Genomic DNA, 11,455 nt, shown 5'->3' on the forward strand with positions numbered 1-11,455 from the left:
AACGGTAAATGGTTTCGTTGCAAAACAAAATGAATACACCCCTGTTGACGCTGAGAATGGAATGAGTGTTTTTAAATAACATTCTTTTCTGAATGTTACTAAAGTTTTCTTGTGGTTTTTATGGAACTTTTTCTCCATATTCTGGGAACGGAATTGAGAGCTAATTGATGTTAATGTGCAGAATTCTTGTTTTTTTTTTACATTCCCAGAATATTGCCAAGAAATTACATAAAGGAGAACTGTATAGTCTCTGAACGTTCTGAGAACATTGCTTAACGTTCTCTGAACAATTTGAGAACATGACTTTAAATAGAACCATGAGAAAACCTATAGGAAACATTATGCTGAGGTACCCACATAAGAACGTTGTTTCTTAACGTTCTCTGAACTATTTGAGAACACTCCCAATGTCAAATCAAATCAAATTTATTTATATAGCCCTTCTTACATCAGCTGATATCTCAAAGTGCTGTACAGAAACCCAGCCTAAAACCCCAAACAGCAAGTAATGCAGGTGTAGAAGCACGGTGGCTAGGAAAAACTCCCTAGAAAGGCCAGAACCTAGGAAGAAACCTAGAGAGGAACCAGGCTATGAGGGGTGGCCAGTCCTCTTCTGGCTGTGCCGGGTGGAGATTATAACAGAACATGGCCAAGATGTTCAAATGTTCATAAATGACCAGCATGGTCAAATAATAATAATCACAGTAGTTGTCGAGGGTGCAACAAGTCAGCACCTCAAGAGTAAATGTCAGTTGGCGTTTCATAGCTGATCATTGAGAGTATCTCTACCGCTCCTGCTGTCTCTAGAGAGTTGAAAACAGCAGGTCTAGGACAGGTAGCACGTCCGGTGAACAGGTCAGGGTTCTATAGCAGCAGGCAGAACAGTTGAAACTGGAGAAGCAGCATGGCCAGGTGGACTGGGGAAAGCAAGGAGTCATCATGCCAGGTAGTCCTGAGGCATGGTCCTAGGGCTCAGGTCCTCTGAGAGAGAGAAAGAAAGAAAGAGAGGAAGAGAGAATTAGAGAGAGCATACTTAAATTCACACAGGACACTGGATAAGACAGGAGAAATACTCCAGATATAACAGACTGACCCTAGCCCCCCGACACATAAACTACTGCAGCATAAATACTGGAGGCTGAGACAGGAGGGGTCAGGAGACACTGTGGCCCCATCCGATGATACCGATGGACAGGGCCAAACAGGCAGGATATAACCCCACCCACTTTGCCAAAGCACAGCCCCCACACCACTAGAGGGATACTTTGAACCACCAACTTACCGTCCTAAGACAAGGCCGAGTATAGCCCACAAAGATCTCCACCACGGCACAACCCAAGGGGGGGCGCCAACCCAGACAGGAAGACCACGTCAGTGACTCAACCCACTCAAGTGACGCACCCCTCCTAGGGACGGCATGGAAGAACACCAGTAAGCCAGTGACTCAGCCCCTGAATTAGGGTTAGAGGCAGAGAATCCCAGTGGAGAGAGGGGAACCGGCCAGGCAGAGACAGCAACGGCGGTCCGTTGCTCCAGAGCCTTTCCGTTCACCTTCACACTCCTGGGCCAGACTACACTCAATCATAGGACCTACTGAAGAGATGAGTCTTCAGTAAAGACTTAAAGGTTCAGACCGAGTCTGCGTCTCTCACATGGGTAGGCAGACCATTCCATAAAAATTGAGCTCTATAGGAGAAAGCCCTGCCTCCAGCTGTTTGCTTAGAAATTCTAGGGACAATTAGGAGGCCTGCGTCTTGTGACCGTAGCGTATGTGTAGGTATATACGGCATGACCAAATCGGAAAGATAGGTAGGAGCAAGCCCATGTAATGCTTTGTAGGTTAGCAGTAAAACCTTGAAATCAGCCCTTGCCTTAACAGGAAGCCAGTCTAGGGAGGCTAGCACTGGAGAAATATGATCAAATGTTTTGGTTCTAGTCAGGATTCTAGCAGCCGTATTTAGCACTAACTGAAGTTTATTTAGTGCTTTATCCGGGTAGCCTGAAAGTAGAGCATTGCAGTAGTCCAACCTAGAAGTAACAAAAGCATGGATTAATTTTTCATAATTTTTGGACAGAAAGTCTCTGATTTTTGCAATGTTACGTAGATGGAAAAAAGCTGTCCTTCAAACAGTCTTGATATGTTCTTCAAAAGAGAGATCAGGGTCCAGAGAAATGCTGAGGTCCTTCACAGTTTTATTTGAGACAACTGTACAACCATCAAGATTAATTGTCAGATTCAACAGAAGATCTCTTTGTTTCTTGAGACCTAGAACAAGCATCTCTGTTTTGTCCGAGTTTAAAAGTAGGAAGTTTGCAGCCATCCACTTACTTATGTCTGAAACACAGGCTTCTAGCGAGGGCAATTTTGGGGCTTCACCATGTTTCATTGAAATGTACAGCTGTGTGTCATCCGCATAGCAGTGAAATTTAACATTATGCTTTCGAATGACATCCCCAAGAGGTAAAATATATAGTGAAAATAATAGTGGTCCTAAAGCGGAACCTTGAGGAACACCGACATTTACAGTTGATTTGTCAGAGGACAAACCATTCACAGAAACAAACTGATATCTTTCCCAAAGATAAGATCTAAACCAGGCCAGAACTTGTCCGTGTAGACCAATTTGGGTTTTCAATCTCTCCAAAAGAATGTGATGATCGAAGGTATCAAAAGCAGCACTAAGATCTAGGAGCACGTGAACAGATGCAGAGCCTCGGTCTGATGCCATTAAAAGGTCATTTACCACCTTCACAAGTGCAGTCTCAGTGTTGTGATGGGGTCTAAAACCAGACTGAAGCGTTTCTTATACATTCTTTGTCTTTAGGAAGGCAGTGAGTTGCTGCGCAACAGCTTTTTCAATTTTTTTTGAGAGGAATGGAAGATTCAATATAGGCCGATAGTTTTTTATATTTTCTGGGTCAAGATTTGGCTTTTTCAAGAGAGGCTTTATTACTGCCACTTTTAGTGAGTTTGGTACACATCCGGTGGATAGAGAGCCATTTATTATGTTCAAAATAGGAGGGCCAAGCACAGGAAGCAGCTCTTTCAGTAGTTTAGTTGGAATAGGGTCCAGTATGCAGCTTGAAGGTTTAGAGGCCATGATTATTTTCATCATTGTGTCAAGAGATATAGTACTAAAACACTTGTGTCTAACTTGATCTTAGGTCCTGGCAGAGTTGTGCAGACTCAGGACAACAGAGCTTTGGAGGAATACGCCGACTTAAAGAGGAGTCCGTAATTTGCTTTCTAATGATCATGATCTTTTCCTCAAAGAAGTTCATGAATTTATTACTGCTGAAGTGAAAGCCATCCTCTCTTGGGGAATGCTGCTTTTTAGTTAGCTTTGCGACAGTATCAAAAAGTAATTTCGGATTGTTCTTATTTTCCTCAATTAAGTTGGAAAAATAGGATGATCGAGCAGCAGTGAGGGCTCTTCGATACTGCACGGTACTGTCTTTCCAAGCTAGTCGGAAGACTTCCAGTTTGGTGTGGGGCCATTTCCGTTCCAATTTTCTGGAAGCTTGCTTCAGAACTCGTGTGTTTTCTGTATACCAGGGAGCTAGTTTCTTATGACAAATGTTTTTAGTTTTTAGGGGTGCTACTGCATCTAGGGTATTGAGCAAGGTTAAATTGAGTTCCTCAGTTAGGTGGTTAACTGATTTTTGTCCTCTGTCGTCCTTGGGTAGGCAGAGGGAGTCTGGAAGGGCATCAAGGAATCTTTGGGTTGTCTGAGAATTTATAGCACGACTTTTGATGCTCCTTGTTTGGGGTCTGAGCAGATTATTTGTTGCGATTGCAAACGTTATAAAATGGTGGTCCGATAGTCCAGGATTATGGGGAAAAACATTAACATCCACAACATTTATTCCACGGGACAAAACTAGGTCCAGAGTATGACTGTGGCAGTGAGTAGGTCCAGAGACATGTTGGACAAAACCCACTGAGTCGATGATGGCTCCGAAAGCCTTTTGTAGTGGGTCTGTGGACTTTTCCAAGTGAATATTAGTCACCAAAAATTAGAATATTTAAGGCTTTGACTACAATGTCCAATAGGAATTCAGGGAACTCAGTGAGGAATGCTGTATATGGCCCGGGAGGCCTGTAAACAGTAGCTATAAAAAGTGATTGAGTAGGCTGCATAGATTTCATGACTAGAAGCTCAAAAGACGAAAACGTCTTCTTTTTTTTTGTAAATTGAAATTTGCTATCGTAAATGTTAGCAACACCTCCGCCTTTGCGGGATGCGCGGGGGATATGGTCACTAGTGTAACCAGGAGGTGAGGCCTCATTTAACACCGTAAATTCATCAGGCTTAAGCCATGTTTCAGTCAGGCCAATCACATCAAGATTATGATCAGTATTTAGTTCATTGACTATGACTGCCTTTGAAGTGAGGGATCTAACATTAAGTAGCCCTATTTTAAGATGTGAGGTATCACAATGTCTTTCAATAATGGCAGGAATGGAGGAGGTCTTTATTCCAGTGAGATTGCTAATGCGAACACCACCATGTTTAGTTTTGCCCAACCTAGGTCGAGGCACAGACACGGTCTCAATGGGGATAGCTGAGCTGACTACACTGACTGTGCTAGTGGCAGACTCCACTAAGCTGGCAGGCTGGCTAACAGGAGAACGATGCTAGAGCATTACCAAAACATTTATTAAATTTAACCATGTTTCAACTTTTAGGAAACGTTTTGTTAAAGTAATGAAATTCCAAGAAATACCAAGATCTAAGAAACATATAGTTCTTGGAACATTTTGTACAAGCTGGATTGCTAAAGTGCCAAAATTCAGCATTTTGACATGTCCCTCCATCAACCCTGTGTCACTTCTTTGAAGATTTGAACCCACTTAACCCCAACATTTCTCCAAGTTTTCACAATCATTGTAAAGCCATGGTTATTTGGTTTCTTGGACAAAGTCATTTCTGAAGATTATTATTTATTTAATGTGATTAGTGATTCATTTACGTCTGTCCCTCATTTTAAGGTTAACCTTTTAACGTGAGCTGAACTCTTTTTAATATGGAAAAAGTATTCCTTTTTAAATATTTTTTTAGAAGAAACATTGAACATCTATTAGTCAAATCATAGCGTAAAAGGAGGTGAGCTGGTTCTACTATTTTAGGAAATGTTCTGGTGTTTTGTGGTAGAAAACTGAGCCAGTCGAGGATAACACGTCAACCGTGTTACCCATAGATAGACAGGCTAGAAATGTTGTAAGAACGTAAAAAAATGTTTGGGGTGAAGATTAAATTCAATTGCCACTCCCTGTTGCACACAACAAGCATCCATTCCTCCTGTCACAAGGGGATTTAAATCGTCAACCCTATTATGGTCAACCCTGTTACTTTATTTATATATTTTATATAATAGGCACTTACTATAGTCTTTTTTTAATTTTACCTCTTGAGATGGGAAAACATGATTTTTATGAAGTTGAACATGTGCTTTTACAGGTGCCCTGAAGCCAAAGGCGAAACAAATTTAAAAAAATGAACGACAGTATCAAGTTTTAATGACTTAGTATCTCATTTAAACGACTTAGTAAACAAATAAAGATTCAAAAACACTTTGAAATTTGACATTTGGAGAAATGTGGATAAACGTCAGAATCTGAAGTCAAATTGGTAAAACCCTGAGATAACCGTGGTCCACTTACATGCTGTGGCATTCAATAGCAGCCCTATCAAAAAACTATCAATGAATAATCATATCGATGGATGGAGTCAGTGAATATATGGCTGCAGAAACGGTCTGAAAAGCATAACTGCATAACAAATGAGGCCTAATTAGACAAAATAACAAGTAAGTTGTTCAAACGACTTAGTATTTCGTTAGAACGATTTATCTCTTTTGAATGACTTAGTAGTTCAAACGAGATACTAAGTCGTTCAAACAAAATACCAAGTATTTGCCTTGGGCTTCAGGGTATGCTCTTTATGATAGAATGTTAAAATTATGTGAAATCCCCAAAAATTACCAAGTTACACTTATGAAAATACACCATACAACCCATATATTCTCCCTTTACCTCTACTCTATATCCCCTCCTCTCTAGCTCTCCTCTCACCTTCCTGTCTCCCTTTCTAAATATCTGTTCCATCTACTCTATCTCTTTAGTCCAGCTCTGTCTTTCCCTCTCTCTTTCTCTCTGCGCTCCCCTCACTCTTCATGTCTCTTTTCTCTATCACTCTCTTTCTCGCTCTCTGTTTTCATAACACTATGACCAATGGTCTTTTGACCAATCCGATCAACAAAAAAAAAAAACATTATGTGATAAGATCTGATGTGATTAGTCAAAAGACCAATTAGTGGAAAAAAAGATTCGAATTGGTCTGCCTGTGTAGACAATGTTCCCTCAAGAGTCATTAGGTCATCAACTAACGTTTTTATTGGAAGGTTCCCGTGATGTGCAAGGAATGTTTCCAAGAGACCATTCCCTTAATGTCAAATAGAAATTACCCAGAACGATGTTACCATGTTCTCAGAACTTAAGATATTAATGTTATAGACACATTTCATAGGAACTTTGCATGAACATTCATGTTCCAGTTTTCTGTGGGTTGGGAAAATATTCCATCAATGTCACACCAAACATACACAGAACATGGTTCTCATGTTCTCAGAATATAAGATATTTATATTCTAGACACGTTTCAAGAACATTCATGTGTCCAGTTCTCTGAGGGTTTGGGGAATATTCCATCAATGTCACACCAAACATACACAGAACATGGTTGTCATGTTGTCAGAATATGAGATACTATTGTTCTAGACATATTTCATGGGAACGTTGCAAAAACATTCCTGTGTCTATGGACGTTTAAAGCACAGGACATTCTGTCATGGTCCCCTGGAGGTTTTTGTCTAGTCCACAAGCTTGTTTCCCGAAAATGTCCCTAAATGTCATGGCTGTTGTGAGGAGAAGCGGACCAAAGTGCAACGTGTGTGTCATTCCACATTTTATTTAAACTGCGAAACTATGCAATACATAAACATAAACTAAAGAACAAAACAAAAACCGTGACGCAGAAGTGAAACATACACTACTCAAAAACAATCTCCCACCACCAAAGGAACAAGCAGCGTGGTATGGACCAGTGGACTATTGAGGAGATAAGGAGGAGTAATTCCAGGGCTTTGGAGGATTTAGGGGCAGGAGAAAAGTGCCTCCCATGGGAACAGGTGGAGGCAGCGAGAGCGCGGCAACAAGGGAAGCATGAGAGGCAGCCCCCCCCAAAAAAAAATTTGGGGGGGGGGGGCACACGGGGAGATTGGCAGAGTCAGGTTGGAGACCTGAGCCAACTCCTCGTGCTTACCGTGAGGTGCGTGTCACCTGTCTGGCGCCACCTGTGCCAGCCCCACGCATCAGGTCTCTAGTGCGCCTGCCCAGTCCGGTGTGTCCTGCTCCTTGCACTCGCCCTGAGGTGCGTGTTACCAGTCTGGTGCCACCTGTGCCAGCTCCACGCATCAGGCCTCCAGTGTGTCTTCCCAGTCCAGAGCTTCCGGCAACAGTTCCCAGTCCGGAGCTTCCGGTGACGTCCCCCAGTCCGGAGCCTCCAGCGACGTTCCCCAGTCCGGTGAGGCCTGTTCCGGCTCCACGTAAGAAGCCTCCAGTGATGATCCATGGCACGAAGCCTGTAGGGATGATCCGTGGCCCAGAGCCTGTAGGGATGATCCGTGGCCCAGAGCCTGTAGGGATAATCCGTGGCAAGAAGCCTGTAGGGATGATCCGTGGCCCGGAGCCTGTAGGGATGATCCGTGGTACAAAGCCTCCAGTGGTGATCCATGGCACGGAGCCTGCAGCGACGGTCCCCAGTCCGGAACCTCCTGAGACGGCCCACAGTCCGTAACCTCCTTAGACGGCCCACAGTCCGGAACTTTCCGAGACGGCCCACAGTCCGGAACCTCTGCGTCACGGTTTGTTGTTTTGTTCTTTAGTTTATGTTTATGTATTGCATAGTTTCACAGTGTAAATAAAATGTGGAACGACACATACGCTGCACTTTGGTCCGCTCCTCCTTTCGACAACCGTGACACTAAAGATGTTCTTAGGACGTTGCCTGATGGTCCCAAAGAAGAAGAAAAAAGCCCTGATTGGTGAACCAGACATTTCCCATCCTAATATTAATTTATTTATTAATTCCATTCTTTTACTTTAAGATTTGTGTGTATTGCTGTGAATTGTTAGATACTCCTGCACTGTTGGAGCTAGGAACACAAGCATTTCGCTACACCCGCAATAATGTCTGCTAAATATGTGTATGTGACCAATAAAATTGGATTTGAGTAATCCATTCACAGCACTTTGTCTGTTGGCATGGTTAGGAACACCCACACACAGTTCTTCCATCTGACATACATTATTTGACACACATGATTCCATTGTGCATGTTCATTTATACAGTGATTATTATTATTCAACATGTCTTCTCCTGGGATTTGAACTCACAACCTCTTGGTTCACAGCATTCTAAGCTTCCGGTTACTGTATTGCTACACTTTGCACTTTGAAGTAAATCTCAGCTCTGTTAAAAGTACACTCAAGAAAAAGTATTTTATTTATCAAAGTGATTAAGAAGTAGCATTAAAACAGATGAATATGCCCCACCAAAATTAGGCAACTGTTGTATATAGAAACCCTAAAATTGCTGTACTAAGTAAATTCAATAAATGATGAGAAAATAGTCAGATTAACTGATACCTGATGCAGACATGGTGGTGTAGCAGGAAGATTGGATTGCTGTGAAACAAGATTTGTGAATAATAATTACTGTATAAATAAACATGCATAATGGAATCACGTATGTAAGTTGAAAACATTGTATAGTATGTTGAGAGCACTGTGTGGGGGGGTGAGCTGTAAATGGATCAGTGGTTCACCAATCAGGGCACTGATGGGCTCTGCAACAGTAACAAGAGGTGTGTAGAGAAGCAAGTCGTTTCCTGGGGGATAGCATCTCTTTGGGACAATCAGGCAACGTCCTAAAAAGTCTTTAGGGATGTCCCCGGAACAAACTGGGAACTAGACAAAAACCTCCAGGGGACCATGACAGAACGTCCTATGTTTTAAACGTAATTGGACACAGGAATGTTTTTGCAATATTCCCATGAAACCTGTCTAGAACATTAATGTCTTATATTCTGAAACCATATTCTGTGTGTGTTTGGTGTGACGTTGAACTATTCTCCTAACCCTCAGAAAACTGCAAACTGGAATATTCTTGCAATGTTCCAATGAAACGTGTAGAATATTAATACTGAATATTCCGAGAAGATAGTAACCATGGTCTGTGTAAGTTCTGTTTGACATTTAGGGAATGGTCTCTTGGAAACAGTCCTTGCACATCACTAGAACATTTCTATGAAAACGTTAGGTCATGACCTAATGAGACTCTTAAGGGAAAGTTCTTTAAAGTTGTGGGAACGTTTGTTGTTGGCTGGGATAGTAGTCCCCTAAGGTGTCAAGTTTATCATAGGCTGCACTGCCTGAATTTGGCCTGAATTACACATCTATCTATGACAGGAAGGATGCGTCTTATGTTTGAATAGTTTTTTTCCAAAAATGCAATACTGACACATTTTTCAAGTTTGTGTTTTTTCATAAGAAATGAATGCTTAATGTGTCTGTAAAATATTAGGTTTTATTTTTTATTTTCTATTATTAGATTTTAGATGTGCATTAAAATGGGGTTTGCCACAAGATGCTATGTATCTATTGTTTATCTGGAATGGAATGTTCTCCTGTGTATTTTACGTACAGAGCTCATATTACTGTATTGATACATTTTTTAAAGATATTTATTTTTAAATATTGATGTCACAAATGACTAATTTGCATAGTCACATTGGACTGTGTATAACCTTGCAGTGCTACTTTTTTCTTTGAGTGGCGTGGATATATAGCGTTTTGCAACAAAACATGATTGTTTGTCTCTCTGAAATTAAACCATCTAGTGATAGGTTTCAAACAAATACATGTCTGTCACTTAACAACCCCATGACATGTTCTGTAAACAAATGGGATAAAACTCTTCGGGCTCAGTTCAATCCACCTTGCAGAAGTTAAGGCTATACAGCGAGATTGAAATTTTAAGGCAAGGTTTCCGCTTTAGCAGAGACTGCATTCACGGTAAATGCTGCATATGTCGGCTCAATCGGAAATTAACTTCACATTTTTATTGAGGAATCTATAATGCTTCAGCTTTACAGATTTAATAGAGCCTTTCGTCTTCATTGAATGATACGTCTTATGTTTTTAAGTTTGTCTTCTAAATCCTTTTGAAGTCAAGTCCTAAAGGGCTGCTATGACAGATGGGTTACATTTCTCTGGAGAACTTACTGTAAATGATACAGGTCATCATAGAACACGATTTGGAGAGAGTCCTATAACCTTGTTGTCCAGCTCTGAGATAGCAATTCTGTTTGTTTTTTGAAGGAGTGGGGCAGTCCCACTCCTCTTGTATTTTCTGTTTATTGGATAGGATAGCTAGAGGAAAGATAGTAGCTAGAGGAAAGACAGTGGCAAGAGGTGTTGAAATAGCAGTAGGCTGGTTTCAAACCCATGATGCAGTATTCCAGAGACAGCAGCTTAAGACTGCTAGACCAACCTAGGCCACAGCAAATATGTAAAGGTGAGAGGCACCAGCAGCAGAAGACATTGTGGCCTTCAAAGGGCTGGTCTGTCCTGGGCTGTGTAGGCTACAATTAGTTAGAGCAATTTATAGATCTCCATATAAACTGTACTGTATTCTGGAAGTATGCATAGCCTGAGATGGTGTGTAAACTGCGATAGATATATCACTAAATTTGAATGATATACTGAGTGTGTGTGTGTGTGCGCGTGTGTCTGTGTGTTGACAGATGATAAACAGTATAACCTAACACAGTTTACTAGCAGTTTAATAGGACAGATTCCTGTGGGATCCCTCAGAAGGTCACAGCTGTTTGTGTGTGTGTGTGTGTGTGTGTGTGTGTGTGTGTGTGTGTGTGTGTGTGTGTGTGTGTGTGTGTGTGTGTGTGTGTGTGTGTGTGTGTGTGTGTGTGTGTGTGTGTTTGCCCGTGCACGTGTGTGTGTGTTGGATACACTGGGCTGAGTCTGAGCATGAAAGCTGTCTGACCATCATGTGTAATCTTTTGTGCATGCATGCATGGACTAGGGTTTACAGCTTCCAAAATTCCAGCCACCATAGTTTCCCAAAGTAATGTACACACAGCACCTTGACCTTAACCCTGTTCGGCCCTAGCACACATATGCAAGATGTGAAACACTGCCATTTGCCTCGATATCTTCATATCTTTCCTGTCATCTCTACTGTGTGTGTGTGTGTGTGTGTGTGTGTGTGTGTGTGTGTGTGTGTGTCTAAATGTCCTGTGTTAGAGGACGTTGGTAGATAAATAACAAGGTAGAATCCCTTGTGCTTTCCATGATAAGCTGGCTTCCTGACAG

This window comes from Salmo salar, chromosome ssa23 (assembly GCF_905237065.1).
Source record: "Salmo salar chromosome ssa23, Ssal_v3.1, whole genome shotgun sequence".
Lineage (NCBI taxonomy): Eukaryota > Metazoa > Chordata > Actinopteri > Salmoniformes > Salmonidae > Salmo > Salmo salar.